Source organism: Orcinus orca, chromosome 3 (assembly GCF_937001465.1).
Source record: "Orcinus orca chromosome 3, mOrcOrc1.1, whole genome shotgun sequence".
Taxonomy (NCBI): domain Eukaryota; kingdom Metazoa; phylum Chordata; class Mammalia; order Artiodactyla; family Delphinidae; genus Orcinus; species Orcinus orca.
Window position 1 is genome coordinate 18,167,430 of NC_064561.1, and position 18,190 is coordinate 18,185,619.

Sequence of the window (18,190 nt, forward strand, 5' to 3'; positions counted from 1 at the left end):
GTGGTGCAGTGGTTGAGAGTCTGCCTGTCGATACAGGGGACGCGAGTTCATGCCCCGGTCTGGGAAGATCCCACATGCCATGGAGTGGCTAAGCCTGTGAGCCATGGCCACTGAGCCTGTGTGTCCGGAGCCTGTGCTCTGCAATGGGAGAGGCCACAACAGTAAGAGGCCCATGTACCGCAAAAAAAAAAAAAAAAAAAAAAAAAAATCAAAGCAGAAATAAATGAAATAGAAATGAACAAAACAATTGCAAAAAATCAATGAAACTAAAAGCTGGTTCTTTGAGAAGATAAACAAAATTGATAAACCTTTAGCCAGACACATCAAGAAAAAAGGCGAGAGGATTCAAATCAATAAAATTTGAAATGAAAAAGGAGAAATTATAAAGGACACTGCAGAAATACAAAGGATCATAAGAGACTACTACAAGCAACTACATGCCAATAAAATGGACAACCTGGAAGAAATGGACAAATTCTTAGAAAGGCATAACCTTCCAAGACTGAAGCAGGAAGAAATACAAAATATGAGGAAACATCACAAGTAATGAACTTGAAACTGCCATCGAAAATCTTCCAACAAACGGAAGTCCAAGACCAGATGGCTTCACAGGCAAATTCTATCAAACATTTAGAGAAGGGCTAACACCCATCCTTCTCAAACTCTTCCAAAAAATTGCAGCTGAAGGAACACTCCCAAGCTCATTATATGAGTCCACAATTACCCTGATACAAAAACCAGACAAAGATACTACAAAAAAAAAAGAAAATTACAGACCAGTATCACTGATGAACATAGATGGAAAAATGCTCAATAAAATACTAGCAAACAAAATCCAACAACACATTAAAAGAATCATACACCATGATCAAGTGGGATTTAACCCAGGGATGCAAGGATTTTTAAATACACACAAATCAATCAATATGATAAACCATATTAACAAATTAAAGAATAAAAACCATTATGATCATCTTGATAGATGCAGATAAACTTTTGACAAAATCCAACACCCATCTATGTTAAAAACTCTGCAGAAAGTGGTCAATGAGGGAACCTAGCTCAATATAAGAAAGACCATATACGATGAACCCACAGTAAACATCATTCACAATGGTGAAAAACTGAAAGCATTTCCTCTAAGATCAGGAACAAGACAAGGATATCCACTCTTGCCCCTTTTATTCAACATATATTGGAAGTCCTAGCTATGGCAATCAGAGGAGAAAAAGAAATAAAAATTGGAAAGGAAGAAGTAAAACTGTCACTGTTTGCAGATGACATGACACTATACATAGAAAATCCTAAAGATGCTACCAGAAAACTACTAGAACTCATCAATGAATTTGGTAAAGTTGCAGGATACAAAATTGATGCACAGAAATCTCTTGCATTCCTATACACTAAAACAAAAGATCAGAAAGAGAAATTAAGGAAACACTCCCATTTACCATTGCAACAAAAAGAATAAAATACCTAGGAATAAACCTACCTAAGGAGGCAAAAGACCTGTACTCAGAAAACTATAAGACACTAATGAAAGAAATCAAAGATGACACAAACAGATGGAGAGCTATACCATGTTCTTGGATTGGAAGAATCAATATTGTGAAAATGACTATACTACCCGAAGCAATCTACAGATTCAATACAATCCCTATCAAACTACCAATGGCACTTTCCACAGAATGAGAACAAAAATTTTTACAATTTGTATGGAAACACAAAAGACCACGAATAGCCAAAGCAATCCTGAGATAGAAAAACGGAGCTGGAGGAATCAGGCTCCCTGACTTCAGACTATACTACAAAGCTACAGTAATCAAGACAGCATGGTATGGCATGAAAACAGAAATATAGATCAATGGAACAGGATAGGAATCCCAGAGATAAAACACACGCACCTATGGTCACCTAATCTATGAAAAAGGAGGCAAGAATAAACAGTGGAGAAAAGGCAGTCTCTTTGATAAGTGGTGCTGGGAAAACTGGACAGCTACATGTAAAAGAATGAAATTAGAACACTCCCCAACACCATACACAAAGATAAACTCAAAATGGATTAAAGACCTAAATGTAAGGCCAGACACTATAAAACTCTTAGAGGAAAACATAGGAAGAACACTCTTTGACATAAATCACAGCAAGACCTTTTTTGACCCACCTCCTAGAGTAATGGAAATAAAAATAAACAATTGGGACCTAATGAAACTTAAAAGCATTTGCACAGCAAAGGAAGCTATAAACAAGATGAAAAGACAACCCTTAGAATGGGAGAAAATATTTGCAAATGAAGCAATGGACAAAGGATTAATCTCCAAAATATATAAACATTTCATTCAGCTCAATATTAAAAAAACAAACAGCCCAATCCAAAAATGGGCAGAAGATCTAAATAGACATTTCTTCAAAGAAGACATACAGATGGCCAAGAGGCACACGAAAAGCTGCTCAACGTCACCTAATCATTAGAGAAATGCAAATCAAAACTACAATGAGGTATCACCTCACACCCGTTAGAATGGGCATCATCAGAAAATCCACAAACAACAAATGCTGGAGAGGTTGTGGAGAAAAGGGAACCCTCTTGCACTGTTGGTGGGAATGTACATTGATACAGCCACTATGGAGCACATTATGGAGGTTCCTTAAAAACCTAAAAATAGAATTACCATATGACCCAGCAATCCCACTACTGAGCATATAGCCAGAGAAAACCGTAATTCAAAAAGTCACATGCACCGCAATGTTCACTGCAGCACTATTTACAATAGCCAGATCACAGAATAACCTAAAGGCCCATCAACAGACGAACGGATAAAGATGTTGTACATATATACAATGGAATATTACTCAGCCTTAAAAAGGAACAAAACTGGGTCATTTTTAGAGATGTGGTTGGACCTAGAGTCTGTCATACATAGTGAAGTAAGTCAGAAAGAGAAAAACATGTATCGTATATTAATGCATATATGTGGAATCTAGAAACAAAACAGATGAACCTGTTTGCAGGGCAGGAATACAGATGCAGATGCAGAGAATGGACTTGTGGACACAGTGGGGAAGAGGAGGGTGAGATGAATTGGGAGATTAGGTTTGACATAAATACACTACCATGTGTAAAATAGGTAGCTAGTGGGAACCTGCTATAAAGCACAGGTAGCTCAGCTTGGTGCTCTGTGACAACCTAGATGAGTGGGATCTGGGTGGGGTGGGGTGAGATCAGGGTGGGGTGGGGTGGGATGGAGGCCCAAAAGGGAGGGGATATATGTATACGTAATGCTGATTCACTTAACTGTACAGCAGAGACTAATGCAACATTGTACACAATTATACTCCAATAAAAACAAATTAATTAATTTAAAAAATAATGAGCCTAACAGGGAAAAAGTTTCCTCGTTAATTTTCAAATCCAGTTTAATACAGATGCTTGCCTGATCCCTGTCACCTTTCATTATTGGCTCTATGCCACCTACCACATGTCAATTATAATTCTCTCTCTCTCTCTCTCTCACACACACACACACACACTCTCTCTCTCTCTCTCTCTCTCTCTCTCTCTCTCTCTCTCACACACACACATAATCTGAGGGCATGGTGTACCTCCTGAGGTGTAGGGACCAACACAGCCTTAGCCCCAGGCTGAGGCCCCTCTTCCTTCACTATTGTTCACAGCAGGGAGAGGAACGGGAATTAGCATAAAGGTGAGAAGACATCAACCCCAAAGCTGCTCTTATCCATGTGTATTGAGAGAATAGGGGAAGGATACGAATGCTCAGGGCTGGGCAGCAGGTCCCCAGCCTGTAGGTGGCAGCATCTTGTCCACAGGCTGGGATAGTCCAGCCTCAGCTCAGCCAGAGAATGTCAGGGCACCCTGAAAAGGAGAAGCCAAGCTTGAGTGTGCTCCCCCTCCAGCCACTGCCACTGGGAGAGTGAGGAGAGGCCGTAGACACCTGAAGCACCTCAGGGAGGAAGGTACAGCTGCAACTCTAGGGAGGGTTCCCAGGTGGGTCATGACACATACTTTGTGCTGGGACAGGCATGGGCAGCATCCCTGTGATAGGTACGTCCAGTACCTTACCCCTCCGGGCCTCCACAGCCCCCGCTGCCGTTCAGATATGACCATCATCCTGATTCCTGCCCAGGAACAGCTAGCTTCTCCTGGGGGTGGGAAATGAGGTTTCCTTGACATAGGACCCAGATGCCTCTTGTAGGATTTTGAGGAGTGAAGTACTTCCACTCTGCTGGAGGATGGCTGGCGGGGGCTGCTGGCACGGGGAGGGTGCCCACATTACCACAGAGCCTTCAGGGCCCCCATGGCCTCAGGGTCCAGCTCAGCCACACACTTCCTGGAGCCCTCCATGAGATGCTCCACTGGGTTTCCAGTGGAGGCTGGCCAGGATGAACTTCAGAGGGTTGAAGTCTTTGAGAAAGTGGTTGGCCGCAGCCCCAGCCCTGGTCTCCACGGCAGGGGAGAGGGCAGCCAAAGGTGGGGCCACAGGCTTGGCTATGAAGTTCACGAAGAAAGCAGCAGCTGCAAACACAAGTAGAGATTGAGAAATGGAATATTTCCTGCCATATCATTAAACAAAAGATGTCATAGTCATCAGCAAATGCAGCCACCAGGAATGTGAGCTGGTGAGCCCTGAGGAAAATCAGGAAGGAAAGAATACCTGCCATCTAGCAGCCATCAGACTGCAGCCACTCCTACAGTGAGCCCTGAGGAAACTCAGGATGTGAAAATACAGGATACTGGCCCCAGATAGCTGAGGCACATATCAAAGGAATGATTTCAGTGAGCTCAGACTCTTGCATCTTCCCATATATAGAAAAGCGCTAAATTCCTCAACTTGGGATATCTGGTTTTCTTTAATTTACAATAAACTCTTGATGGTCAGACCACCTGCCCTTTGTTGCAAAACTTCTATATAACCAGGTTTCCCCCCTCGCCTCCTCAGAGCAGTTTTCTCAGGGTTACTTGAGATGCTGCCTCCTGGGCTTAAGTCCTAAAAATTTCCACTGAATGAAACATTAGGCTGTGAATAGTTTTTTAAATCCACAAGATGAACTGCCCCCCTGGACCTGGGGCCCCAAGGAGGCCTGCTGAAGGCGTGTCCCCTACAGGAGGTGCCCAGGGCGCCTTTACAGCCTAACCAGCATCCCTGGCCACCCACTCCCTCCCTCATTGACAGCTGGCCTGTGCTGCATCCAGGTAGGCCTGGCCGATTGGGAGAGGCAGCTGTATAAGCAGAGAGCTGGTGCCCAGCAAGGAGGTGGCTGGACAGAAGGACATAGGAGGTGGCTTAAGAGTGGAAGGAGGGCTTCCCTGGTGGCGCAGTGGTTGAGAGTCCGCCTGCCAATGTAGGGGACACGGGTTTGTGCCCTGGTCCGGGAAGATCCCACATGCCGCGGAGTGGCTAGGTCCATGAGCCATGGCCACTAAGCCTGCGTGTCTGGATCCTGTGCTTCACAACGGGAGAGGACACAGTGAGAGGCCCGCGTACCGCAAAAAAAAAAAAAAAAAAAGAGTGGAAGGAGAGAAGGTGAACTCTGTGCAAGCAAGGGCAGGCTTCCCAGAGGAAGGGACATCTGGGCTGTGCCTTAAAGAATGAAGCAGAGAGCAGACGAATGTTCCCATACTAGGGCCCGTGCTTGCACCAGCTTAAGGGTGGGAGAGCCTGGTGTTGTTGGGTAAAGAAAAGAAACTGGGGTGGGCAGGGGCATGAGAGGAGGCCTGAGGGCTCAGGTGGGGCAGACCCCACAGGGCTTGAAGACCTTAGGGATGAGCAAGATTTCGTGCGCAGAGGGATGGGGAGCCCTGGGAGGTGGTAAGCAGAGGAATGTCCTGGTTCCTCCAGGGCACTAGACGGACCAGCATGAGGAGCCTGGTGCCCCAGGTGCGGAGGCAGAAGGGTCAGGACCGGCTGGAGTGGAAGAGGGGGACAAGCAGAACCACTGTCAGGGGCCCATGGCGAGGCGCCATGAACCAAGTCCTGAGGGCTTCCCAAAGCAGAGACTGGTTCTGGGGTAAGTGAGGACGATAGCACAAGGCGGGTAAGGAAAATGTGGACACAGCTGAGAGGTTTCTCCCAGTTTCAAACTGAGGAGATTCTGTCTTTCCCCACCTTCCTCTTCCCCATATCAACATGAATCTCCTGCCATTTTCTCAGCCCAAGACAGGGACGTGGAGTCCCCTGCTCTATGTCCCCTCCCAGGAGCACCACCTCTGCTTGGGATGGAGAATATTTGCCCTAAGGAGAAGTGGCTGGGGCAGCTGAGAATTGTCAGTAAAATTTCCTCACTGTGTGTGCGTGTGTGTGTGTGTGTGTGTGTGTGTGTGTGTGTTGGGAGGGTGGTGCTGGCTGGTGCCGGAAAGTTCTTATATGCCCTCTTGTCCCTTTGAGACTTGGGGACATGGGACTTGCAAGAGCAGGTATGGTTCATGCCAGCTTGGGGTTGGGGAGAAGTGTCAGTTTTTCCCAGGGGCCCCCGACTGCTGAGGTCCACCCACAGCTGAAGTGCCCCAGACCCACTGTGGGCCAGCAGTGGTGGGTACAGGGGGGTCTCTGGCCCAGGAGGGCCACATGGAAAGACCGAGGAGGGCTGAGGTCAGACCGCCATTTGCCGTGGGGATTTCAGTCAGGACTTTCTTCAGTTGACATTCTGTTGTGGGGATTGCAGAAAGGACTACACTCCTACAAATGGCACACTGCAGGTCGCGGCATTGTCGGCTTCAGACAGACCCCTTTGTCGTCTGGTTGTCAAAGAGCAACCCTGGCTATAGAGCTTGGACAACACAGCTGAGCATGATTCCCAATCAGAACTGGAACATGGCAGAATTCGGTGTTAGTGGGTCCTCAGAGTCGATGTAATCACTGACCCATTTCACAGCTCTCAGGCTGCATCTAAGCAGCTTTCTTTAGGATACCAGGAGCCACAACCATGTCCCTAATGGCCAGGATCAGTAGGTCCTGACACCGCCCCAGGCCCAGTAGGTCACACCCTTAGCTGTGAGAAAGAGTGGGTTACAGAAGAAAGAAAAAGATGGACCAAGTCTTCCTACAGGGGAAAGAGACCTCGGCCCCTCTGCTTCCCTGCCCCCACCCCAGCCACTGCCTCCCCCAAAAGATGGCTCCTGCCAGCCAGTTCCCTGCCTTGGATGGTTTGATGGTGGGTCCGCTCAGTAGTCAGCCCACTGCTCTTCCTCTTTTTCCTGGTGCATGTTGTTCATCCAGTGTTGACCTTCTCTGTGCCTTGGCTCTTCTCTCTCGCAGCTACAAGACCAGGGAAGCAGCTCCTTAGACCTGCAGTCTAGGCTCTGGGCTCCAATCCAGCATACCAGACCTATGAGTTCAGGACCCAAAATACACTGGCGTTTTGCTTTTCTTTGCCATTGCTTCCTTGGGGGTCCCAAATGGACAGCTGAAGCAAGACAGAATTCCTTGCATTCTTGGCCAAAACCCATCTAATGGCACCCCAATCCTAAAAGCGGCTTCACTAGGGGCAGATGACTTTTTCTAGTGCTTTATCTGACCTTCTGGATCAAATAAATTAATGAGGGCCGGGGCTCAGCCAGGGAAGATGGTTGAAGAGTTGACCTGGAATTACAGAGCCAGGGTGTGCTGGGATCTAAACCTCCATGACCTTCTTCACCAGAGCCACACCACCATCACTGTGTGCCTAACTGGCTCTCACCTTTGCTTCTTGGTGCCAGGGCAAGCAAATATATGTTACATCTGAGATGAGAAGGGCAATTAAAGTATTTAATGAGGTTACATTAAAAACATTTTTTGTAATTTTTTTTCTGATATTAAACACAAGTTCCTCATGTTTTATTTGTGGAGTTTTCCCTGCTGCTAATTGCTGATTCTTCCCAAACTCTCCAGTGGAAAGCTTCATCACCAGGGTCCTCTATGGGATGTAGATTTGTTTATGGAGATGCCTTTGTCAAGACTTCTGTCCTGCTCCATTCCGGTGAAGGGGTTCTCATGGCTGTCCCGTCCTGGGAATTCCCTTTGTTCTCTCCTGGGTGGTATGAGTCCCATTACCCTCCACTTCCCCGGAGAGTCAACCACAGGCTCCAACCAGGATGGGACATTGGAGGTCAGCTGGCTGTGTGGGGTGGGAAGGGGACATGGGCCTTCAGCTCCTCCCCCCTCATAGGACCGTCAACTGGCCAGTCCCTGTGCAGACTGTGGGCTGCTAATCCCTCCACCTTCCAACCCTCAGGAAATGATTGTTCTTTTGTTCATCTAATAAAGTTTTTAAGAAATTATTGTTGAGATGAGATTCACATAACATAAAAATAACCATTTCAAAGCAAACCATTCAGCAGCACAATGTTGTGCAACCATAACCTTTATCGAGCTCCAGAACATCTCATCACCCCAAAAGGAAACCTCATACCCACTAAGCAGCCCCTCCCTAATCCTGCCTCCTCCCCGGCCCCTGGCGACTGGCAGTTGGTTATGTCTGTCTCTATGAATTTGCTTATTCTGGATATCTCATATAAATGGAATCATACATTATACGACATTTTTTGTATTGGCCAGCTTCTCTCACTTAGCATAGTATTTTGGAGGTTTATTTATGCTGTAGCATATGTCAGTGTTTCATTTCTTTTTATGGCTGAATAACATTCTATTGTAAGAATATACTGCAATTTGTTTACCCACTTATCCATTGATGCGAGCTGTTTCCACCTTTTGGCTATTGTGAATAGTGCTGCAATGAACACTATGTATGTATGTACAAGTATTTATTTGAGTACCTGTTTTCACTTCATCGGGATATATACCCAGGAGTGGAATAGCTGGGTCAAATGGTTATTCTATGTTTAACTTACTGAGGAACTTCCTAACTGCTTTTCCAGAGGGCCTGGACTGTTTTCCAGAGGACCTGGACGGCTATATAAATATAGCAATGTATGAGGCTTCCAATTTTTCCACACCCTCACCAACACTTGTTATTTCTTGTTTTTTTTTTCTATTGTAGCCATCCTAATGTCTATGAAATGGTATTTTATTATAGTTTTAATTTGCATATCCCTAATGACTGGTGGCAAACATCATCTTTTCATGTTCTTATTGGCCATTTCTTTATCTTCTTTGGATAAATTTCTGTTTAAGTCCTTTGCACATTTTTAATTGGATTGTTTGTTTTTTGTTGTTGTTGTGAGTCTTAGAGTTCTTTATATTGATCAATTTTGATTGGTCACTGATCAATTTTAATTTTTTCTTTATTGGGCCGAGCTGCACAGCATGCAGAACTGCCCTGACCAGGGATCGAAACTGTGCCCCCGGCATTGGAAGCCGTAACCACTGGACCACCAGGGATGTCTCATCACTGATCATTATTGAGTTAATTTTTTTTAATTTAATTTTATTTTATTTTTATAAGCAGGTTCTTATTATTTATTTTATACATATTAGTGTATATATGTCAATCCCAATATCCCAGTTCATCCCACCACCAGCACCAACACCACCACCCCTTCCCCACATTGGTGTCCATACATTTGTTCTCTACATCTGTGTCTCTATTTCTGCCTTGCAAACCAGTTCATCTGCACCATTTTTCTAGATTCCACATATATGCATTAATATACGATATTTGTTTTTCTCTTTCTGACTTACTTCACTCTGTATGACAGTCTCTAGGTCCTTCCACATCTCTACAGATGACCCATTTTCATTCCATTTTATGTCTCAGTAATATTGCATTGTATGTCTGTACCAGATCTTCTTTATCCATTTGTCTGTCGATGGGCCTTTAGGTTATTCTGTGATCTGGCTATTGTAAATAGTGCTGCAATGAACATTGGGGTGCATGTGTCTTTTTGAATTATGGTTTTCTCTGGCTATATGATCAGTAGTGGGATTGCTGGGTCATATGGTAATTCTATTTTTAGGTTTTTAAGGAACCTCCATAATGTGCTCCATAGTGGCTGTATCAATGTACATTCCCACCAACAGTGCAAGAGGGTTCCCTTTTCTCCACAACCTCTCCAGCATGTTGTTTGTGGATTTTCTGATGATGCCCATTCTAACGGGTCTGGGGTGATACCTTACTGTAGTTTTGATTTGCATTTCTCTAATGATTAGTGATGTTGAGCAGCTTTTCATGTGCCTCTTGGCCATCTGTATGTCTTCTTTGAAGAAATGTCTATTTAGATCTTCTGCCCATTTTTTGATTGGGTTGTTAGTTTTTTTAATATTGAGCTGAATGAAATGTTTATATATTTTGGAGATTAATCCTTTACCCATTGATTCATTTGCAAATATTTTCCCCCATTCTGAGAGTTGTCTTTTCATCTTGTTTATAGTTTCCTTTGCTGTGCAAAAGATTTTAAGTTTCATTAGGTCCTATTTGTTTATTTTTATTTCCATTACTCTAGGAGATGGGTCAAAAAAGATCTTGCTGTGATTTATGTCAAAGAGTGTTCTTCCTATGTTTTCCTCTAAGAGTTTTATAGTGTCTGGCCTTACATTTAGGTCTTTAATCCATTTTGAGTTTATCTTTATGTATGGTGCTGGGGAGTGTTCTAATTTCATTCTTTTACATGTAGCTGTCCAGTTTTCCCAGCACCACTTATCGAAGAGACTGCCTTTTCTCCACTATATATTCTTGCCTCCTTTTTCATAGATTAGGTGACCATAGGTGCATGTGTTTATCGCTGGGCTTCCTATCCTGTTCCATTGATCTGTATTTCTGTTTTCCTGCCAGTACCATGATGTCTTGGAATACTGTAGCTTTGTAGTATAGTCTGAAGTCAGGGAGCCTGATTCCTCCAGCTCCGTTTTTCTTTCTCAAGATTGCTTTGGCTATTTGGGGTCTTTTGTGTTTCCATACAAATTGTAAATTTTTTTTTCTCATGCTGTGGAAAATGCCATTGGTAATTTGTTAGGGATTGTATTGAATCTGTAGATTGCTTTGGGTAGTATAGTCATTTTCTCAATATTGATTCTTCCAATCCAAGAACATGGTATATCTCTCCATCTGTTTGTGTCATCTTTGATTTCTTTCATCAGTGTCTGATAGTTTTCTGAGTACAGGTCTTTTACCTCCTTAGGTAGGTTTATTTCTAGGTATTTTATTCTTTTTTTTGCAATGGTGATTGGATTGTTTCCTTAATTTCTCTTTCTGATCTTTTGTTGTTAGTGTATAGGAATGCAAGAGATTTCTGTGCATTAATTTTGTATCCTGCAACTTTATCAAATTCATTGATTAGCTCTAGTAGTTTTCTGTAGCATCTTTAGGATTCTCTATGTATAGTATCATGTCATCTGCAAACAGTGACAGTTTTACTTTTTTTCAATTTGTGTTCCTTTTATTTCTTTTTCTTCTCTGATTTCCATGGCTAGGACTTCCATGACTATGTTGAATAATAGTGGCGAGAGTGGACATCCTTGTCTTGTTCCTGATCTTAGAGGAAATGCTTTCAATTTTTCACCAATGAAAATGAAAATTTTGCTGTGGGTTTGTTGTATATGGCCTTTATTATGTTGAGGTAGGTTCCCTCTATGGCCACTTTCTGGAGAGTTTTTATCATAAATTGGTGTTGAATTTTGTCAAAAGCTTTTTCTGCCTCTATTGAGGTGATCATATGGTTTTTATTCTTCAGTTTGTTAGTATGGTGTATCACATTGATTGATTTGTGTATACTGTAGAATTCTTGCATCACTGGGATAAATCCCACTTGATTATGGTGTATGATCCTTTTACTGTGTTGGTGGATTCTGTTTGCTAGTATTTTGTGGAGGATTTTTGCACCTATATTCATCAGAGATATTGGTCTGTAATTTTGTTTTTTGGGGTTTTTTTGTATTATCTTTGTCTGGTTTTGGTATCAGGGTGATGGTGACCTTGTAGAATGAGTTTGGGAGTGTTCCTTCCTCTGCAATTTTTGCAAGAGTTTGAGAAGGATGATGTTAGTTCTTGAAGTGTTTGATAGAATTCTCCTGTGAAACCATCTGGTCCTGGACTTTGTTGGAAGATTTTCAATTGCAGTTTCAATTTCATTACTTGTGATTGGTCTGTTCATATTTTTGTTTCTTCCTGGTTCAGTCTTGGAAGGTTATACTTTTCTAAGAATTTGTCCATTTCTTCCAGGTTGTCCATTTTATTGGCATAGAGTTGCTTGTAGTAGTCTCTTAGGATGCTTTGTTTTTCTGCAGTGTCCATTATAACTTCTCCTTTTTCATTTCTAATTTTATTGATTTGAATCCTCTCCCTCTTTTCTTGATGAGTCTGGCTAAAAGTTTGTCAATTTTGTTTATCTTCTCAAAGAACAAGCTTTTAGTTTTATTGATCTTTGTTATTGTTTTCTTTGTTTCTCTTTTATTTATTTCTGCTCTGATCTTTATGATTTCTTTCCTTCTACTAACTTTTGGTTTTGCTTGCTCTTCTTTCTCTAGCTCCTTTAGGTGCAAGTTTAGATTGTTTATTTGAGATTTTTCTTCTTTCTTGAGGAAGGATTGTATTGCTATGAACTTCCCTCTTAGAACTGCTTTTGCTGCATCCCATATGTTTTGGGACATCGTGTTTTTGTTGTCATTTGTCTCTAGGTAGTTTTTGATGTCCTCCTTGATTTCGTCAATGATCTCTTGGTTATTTAGTAACGCATTGTTTAGCTTCCACGTGTTTGTGTCCTTTATGGTTTTTTCCCTGTTATTGATTTCTAATCTCATAGCGTTGCGGTTGGAAAAGATGTTGATATGATTTCAATTTTCTTAAATTTACCGAGGCTTGATTTGTGACACAAGATGTGATCTATTCTGGAGAATGTTACATGTGCACTTGAGAAGAAAGTGTAGTCTGCTGTTTACAGGTGGAATGTCCTATAAATATCAATTAAATATATCTGGTCTATTGTGTCATTTAAAGATTGTGTTTATTTATTAATTTTCTGTCTGGATTATCTGTCCATTGGTGTAAGTGAGGTTTTAAAGTCCCCCACTATTATTGTCTTACTGTCAATTTCCTGTTTTATAGTTGTTAGGATTTGCCTTATGTATTGAGGTGGTCCTATGTTTGTGTATATATATTTATAATTGTTATATCTTCTTCTTGGATTGCTCTTGTAACATTATTTATTTTAAAGTCTATTTTATCTGATATGAGTATTGCTACTCCAGCTTTCTTTTGATTTCCATTTGCATGGAAAATCTTTTTCCATCCCCTCACTTTCAGTCTGTATGTGTCCCTAGGTCTGAAGTGGGTCTCTTGTAGACAGTGGGTCTTGTTTCTGTATCCATTCAGCGAGCCTGTGTCTTTTGGTTGGAGCATTTAATCCATTCACACTTAAGGTAATTATCGATATGTATGTTCCTATTACCATTTTCTTAATTGTTTTGGTTATTACTTTAAATAAATTTATTTATTTTATTTATTCATTTTTGGCTGCATTGGGTCTTCATTGCTGCACGGGCTTTCTCTAGTTGTGGCGAGTAGGGGTTACTCTTCGTTGCAGTGCATGGGCTACTCATTGCAGTGGCTTCTCTTGTTGTGGAGCATGGGCTCTAGGCACATGAGTTTCAGTAGTTGTATCAAGTGGCTCAGGAGGTGTAGCTGGGGCTCCAGAGCACAGGCTCAGTAGTTGTGGTGCATGGGCTTAGTTGCTCTGTGGCATGTGGAATCTTCCTGGACCAGGGCTCGAACCCGTGTCTCCTGCATTGGCAGTGGATTCTTAACCACTGTGCCACCAGGGAAGCCCTGGGTTTGTTTTTGTAGGTCCTTTTCTTCTCTTGTGTTTCCCACTTAGAGAAGTTTCTTTTTTTTGTTTTTTTTTTTTACTTCTAAAAGAGTGTTTTTATTTTTTTTTTTTATTTTTTTACATCTTTATTGGAATATAATTGCTTTACACTGGGGTGCTAGTTTCTGCTTTATAACAAAGTGAATCAGTTATACATATACATATGTTCCCATATCCCTTCCCTCTAGCGTCTCCCTCCCTCCCAGCCTCCCTATCCCACCCCTCCAGGTGGTCACAAAGCACCGAGCTGATCTCCCTGTGCTATGCGGCTGCTTCCCACTAGTTATCTACCTTACGTTTGGTACTGTATATATGTCCATGCCTCTCTCTCGCTTTGTCACAGCTTACCCTTCCCCCTCCCCATATCCTCAAGTCCATTCTCTAGTAGGTCTGTGTCTTTATTCCTGTCTTTCCCCTAGGTTCTTCATGACATTTTTTTTCTTAAATTCCATATATATGTGTTAGCATACGGTATTTGTCTTTCTCTTTCTGACTTACTTCACTCTGTAGGACAGACTCTAGGTCTACCCACCTCATTACAAATAGCTCAATTTCGTTTCTTTTTATGGCTGAGTAATATTCCATTGTATATATGTGCCACATCTTCTTTATCCATTCATCCGATGATGGACATTTAGGTTGTTTCCATCTCCGGGCTATTGTAAATAGAGCTGCAATGAACATTTTGGTACATGACTCTTTTTGAATTATGGTTTTCTAAGGGTATATGCCCAGTAGTGGGATTGCTGGGTCATAAGATAGTTCTATTTGTAGTTTTTTAAGGAACCTCCATACTGTTCTCCATAGTGGCTGTATCAATTTACATTCCCACCAACAGTGCAAGAGGGTTCCCTTTTCTCCACACCCTCTCCAGCATTTATTGTTTCTAGATTTTTTGATGATGGCCATTCTGACTGGTGTAGTTTTGATTTGCATTTCTCTAATGATTAATGATGTTGAGCATTCTTTCATCTGTTTGTTGGCAGTCTGTATATCTTCTTTGGAGAAATGTCTATTTAGGTCTTCTGCCCATTTTTGGATTGGGTTGTTTGTTTTTTTGTTATTGAACTGCATGAGCTGCTTATAAATTTTGGAGATTAATCCTTTGTCAGTTGCTTCATTTGCAAATATTTTCTCCCATTCTGAGGGTTGTCTTTTAGTCTTGTTTATGGTTTCCTTTGCTGTGCAAAAGCTTTGAAGTTTCACTAGGTCCCATTTGTTTATTTTTGGTTTTATTTCCATTTTTCTAGGAGGTGGGTCAAAAAGAATCTTGCTGTGATTTATGTCATAGAGTGTTCTGCCTATGTTTTCCTCTAAGAGTTTGATAGTTTCTGGCCTTACATTTAGGTCTTTAATCCATTTTGAGCTTATTTTTGTGTATGGTGTTAGGGAGTGATCTAATCTCATACTTTTACATGTACCTGTCCAGTTTTCCCAACACCACTTATTGAAGAGGCTGTCCTTTCTCCACTGTACATTCCTGCCTCCTTTATCAAAGATAAGGTGACCATATGTGCGTGGGTTTATCTCTGGTCTTTCTATCCTTTTCCATTGATCTATCTTTCTGTTTTTGTGCCAGTACCATACTGTCTTGATTACTGTAGCTTTGCAGTATAGTCTGAAGTCAGGGAGCCTGATTCCTCCAGCTCCATTTTTTGTTTAGAGAAGTTTCTTTAGCATTTGTTTTAGAGCTGGTTTGATGTTGCTGAATTCTCTTAGATTTTGCTTGTCTGTAAAGCTTTTGATTTCTCCATCAAATCTGAATGAGATCCTTGCCGGGTAGAGTAATGTTGGTTGTAGGTTCTTCCCTTTCATCACTTTAAATATATCCTGTCACTCCCTTCTGGCTTGTAGAGTTTCTGCTGAGAAATCAGCTGTTCACCTTATGGGAATGCCCTTGTATGTTGTCATTTTTCCCTTGTTGCTTTTAATAATTTTTCTTTGTCTTTAATTTTTGTCAATTTGATTACTATGTGTCTTGGCGTGTTTCTCCTTGGGTTTATCCTGCCTGGGACTCTCTGCACTTCCTGGACTTGGGTGGCTATTTCCTTTCCCATATTTGGGAAGTTTTCAACTATAATCTCTTCTTCAAATATTTTCTCGGTCCTTTCTCTCTCTCTTCTCCTTATGGGACCCCTCTAATGTGAATGTTGGTGCACTTAATGTTGTTCCAGAGGTCTCTTAGGTTGTCTTCATTTCTTTTCATTCTTTTTTCTTTATTCTGTTCTGTTGCAGTGAATTCCACCATTCTGTCCTCCAGGTCACTTATCCGTTCTTCTGCCTCAGTTATTCTTCTATTGATTCCTTCTAGTGTATTTTTCATTTTAGTTATTGTATTGTTCATCTCTGTTTGTTCTTTAGTTCTTCTAGGTGTTTGTTCTTTGATTCTTCTAGATCTTTGTTAAACATTTCTTGCATCTTCTCGATTTTTGCCTCCCTTCTTTTTCCGACGTCCTGGATTATCTTCACTATCATCACTCTGAATTCTTTTTCTGGAAGTTTGCCCATCTCCACTTCATTTAATTGTTTTTCTGGTGTTTTATCTTGTTCCTTCATCTGGTACATAGTCTTCTGTCTTTTCACTTTGTCTATCTTTCTGTGAATGTGGTTTTCACTGCACTCGCTGCAGGATTATAGTTCTTGCTTCTGTTGTCTGCCCTCTGGTGGATGAGGCTCTCTAAGAGGCTTGTGCCAGGTTCCTGATGGGAGGGACTGGTGGTGGGTAGAGCTGGGTGGTGCTCTGGTGGACAGAGCTCAGTAAAACTTTAATCCACTTGTTTGCTGATGAGTGGGGCTGAGTTCCCTTACTGTTGGTTGTTTTGCCTGAAGCGACCCAGCACTGGAGCCTACAGGCTCTTTGGTAGGGCTAATGGCAGACTCTGGGAGGGCTCATGTCAAGGAGTACTTCCCAGAACTTCTGCTGCCAGTGTCCTTGTCCCCATGGTGAGTCACAGCCACCCCCCACCTCTGCAGAAGACCCTCCAACACTAGCTGGTAGGTCTGGTTCAGTCTCCTACAGGGTCACTGCTCCTTCACCCTGGCTCCCGATGTGCACACTACTTTGTGTTTGCCCTCCAGGAATGGAGTCTCTGTTTCCCCCAGTCCTGTTGAAGTCCTGCAATCAAATCTGGCTAGCCTTCAAAGTCTGATTCTCTGGGAATTCCTCCTCCTGTGCTGGACCCCCAGGTTGGGAAGCCTGATGTGGGACACAGAACCTTCACTCCAGTGGGTGGACTTCAGTGGTATAATTGTTCTCCAGTTTGTGAGGCACCCACCCAGTAGTTATGGGATTTGATTTTATTCTCATTGTGCCCCTCATATCATCTCATTGCAGCTTCTCCATTGTCTTTGGAGGTGGGGTATCTTTTTGGTGAGTTCCAGTGTCTTCCTGTCAATTATCATTCAGCAGTTAGTTGTGATTCTGGTGCTCTCGCAAGAGAGAGTGAGCACACGTCCGTATGTGTCCAACTTCATTCTTTTGCATGTGTATAATCAGTTCAGTTGAAGAGACCTCTATCCACTTTTTATCTTTCAAGAATTTGTTGGCATGTTTTGTCACTGTTTTATCTCCAATTTTCTTTGCCCTTGTGGATTTACAACTTAAAACAATTATTGTTAAGTCCATTTTCTGTAGAAATTTGGGAGAGAGTAAAGTGAATACATGTGTTGAATTTACTATGCTTAATGGGAAATGACAAGAATTAAATTTGAAAATGTCTCTGGTGTCTCCCTAGCAGCTCCATTCTCCTGCTCTCCTCACACTGATGGGAGCAAAGCTTTTCACTTCTAATGACCACTGTCAAATCAAGCACAGATAAAGCAAGACCCACGTTTTCCCAAACAAGTAATGACTAAAGTTGTTCTGAAATTTTCAATGATTTATTGATAGAAGACAAGAGAAGACTTTAGGGGAAAAAATTGCCAGTGTTTACAAAGGCCTGCAGACAATAGAAATCCCTCTTGAGATTTGAAGAGACCTCAGGGATCTAGACTCTTCAAATTCGGACCTCATTACTCTCCCTCTGTGCAAATCTAATTCAAGAAATTAGTCCTACAAATATAAGCAGACATGCCAACAAAAATACCCTATGGGAACGTCCATGACAATTTTTTTAAATTCATTTATTTTTATTTATTTTTGGCTGTGTTGGGTCTTCGCTGCTGCACGTGGGCTTTCTCTAGTTGTGGCGATTGGGGGCTACTCTTCATTGCGATGCATGGGCTTCTCATTGCGGTTGCCTCTTTTGTTGCAGAGCAACAGGAGCTCTAGGTGCGTGGGCTTCAGTAGTTGTGGCACACAGGCTTCAGTAGTTGTGGCTCACGGGCTCTAGAGCACAGGTTCAGTAGTTGTGGCACACTGGCTTAGTTGCTCCATGGCATGTGGGATCTTCCAGGACCAGGGCTTGAACTTGTGTCCCCTGCATTGGCAGGTGGATT

The 18,190-nt window shown here is 42.3% G+C and overlaps 1 long non-coding RNA gene across 1 annotated transcript in view; it reads left to right on the forward strand.

Annotated features, from left to right (window-relative positions):
• LOC125963824 (uncharacterized) overlaps window positions 1-14,855 on the forward strand; it is a 212,712-nt gene extending 197,857 nt beyond the window's left edge. Inside the window, exon 3 of the long non-coding RNA XR_007476244.1 lies at window positions 14,512-14,855. This is a non-coding gene — a long non-coding RNA (uncharacterized LOC125963824). The remainder of the gene's footprint in view (window positions 1-14,511) is intronic.
• The last annotated feature ends 3,335 nt before the right edge of the window (window positions 14,856-18,190 follow it).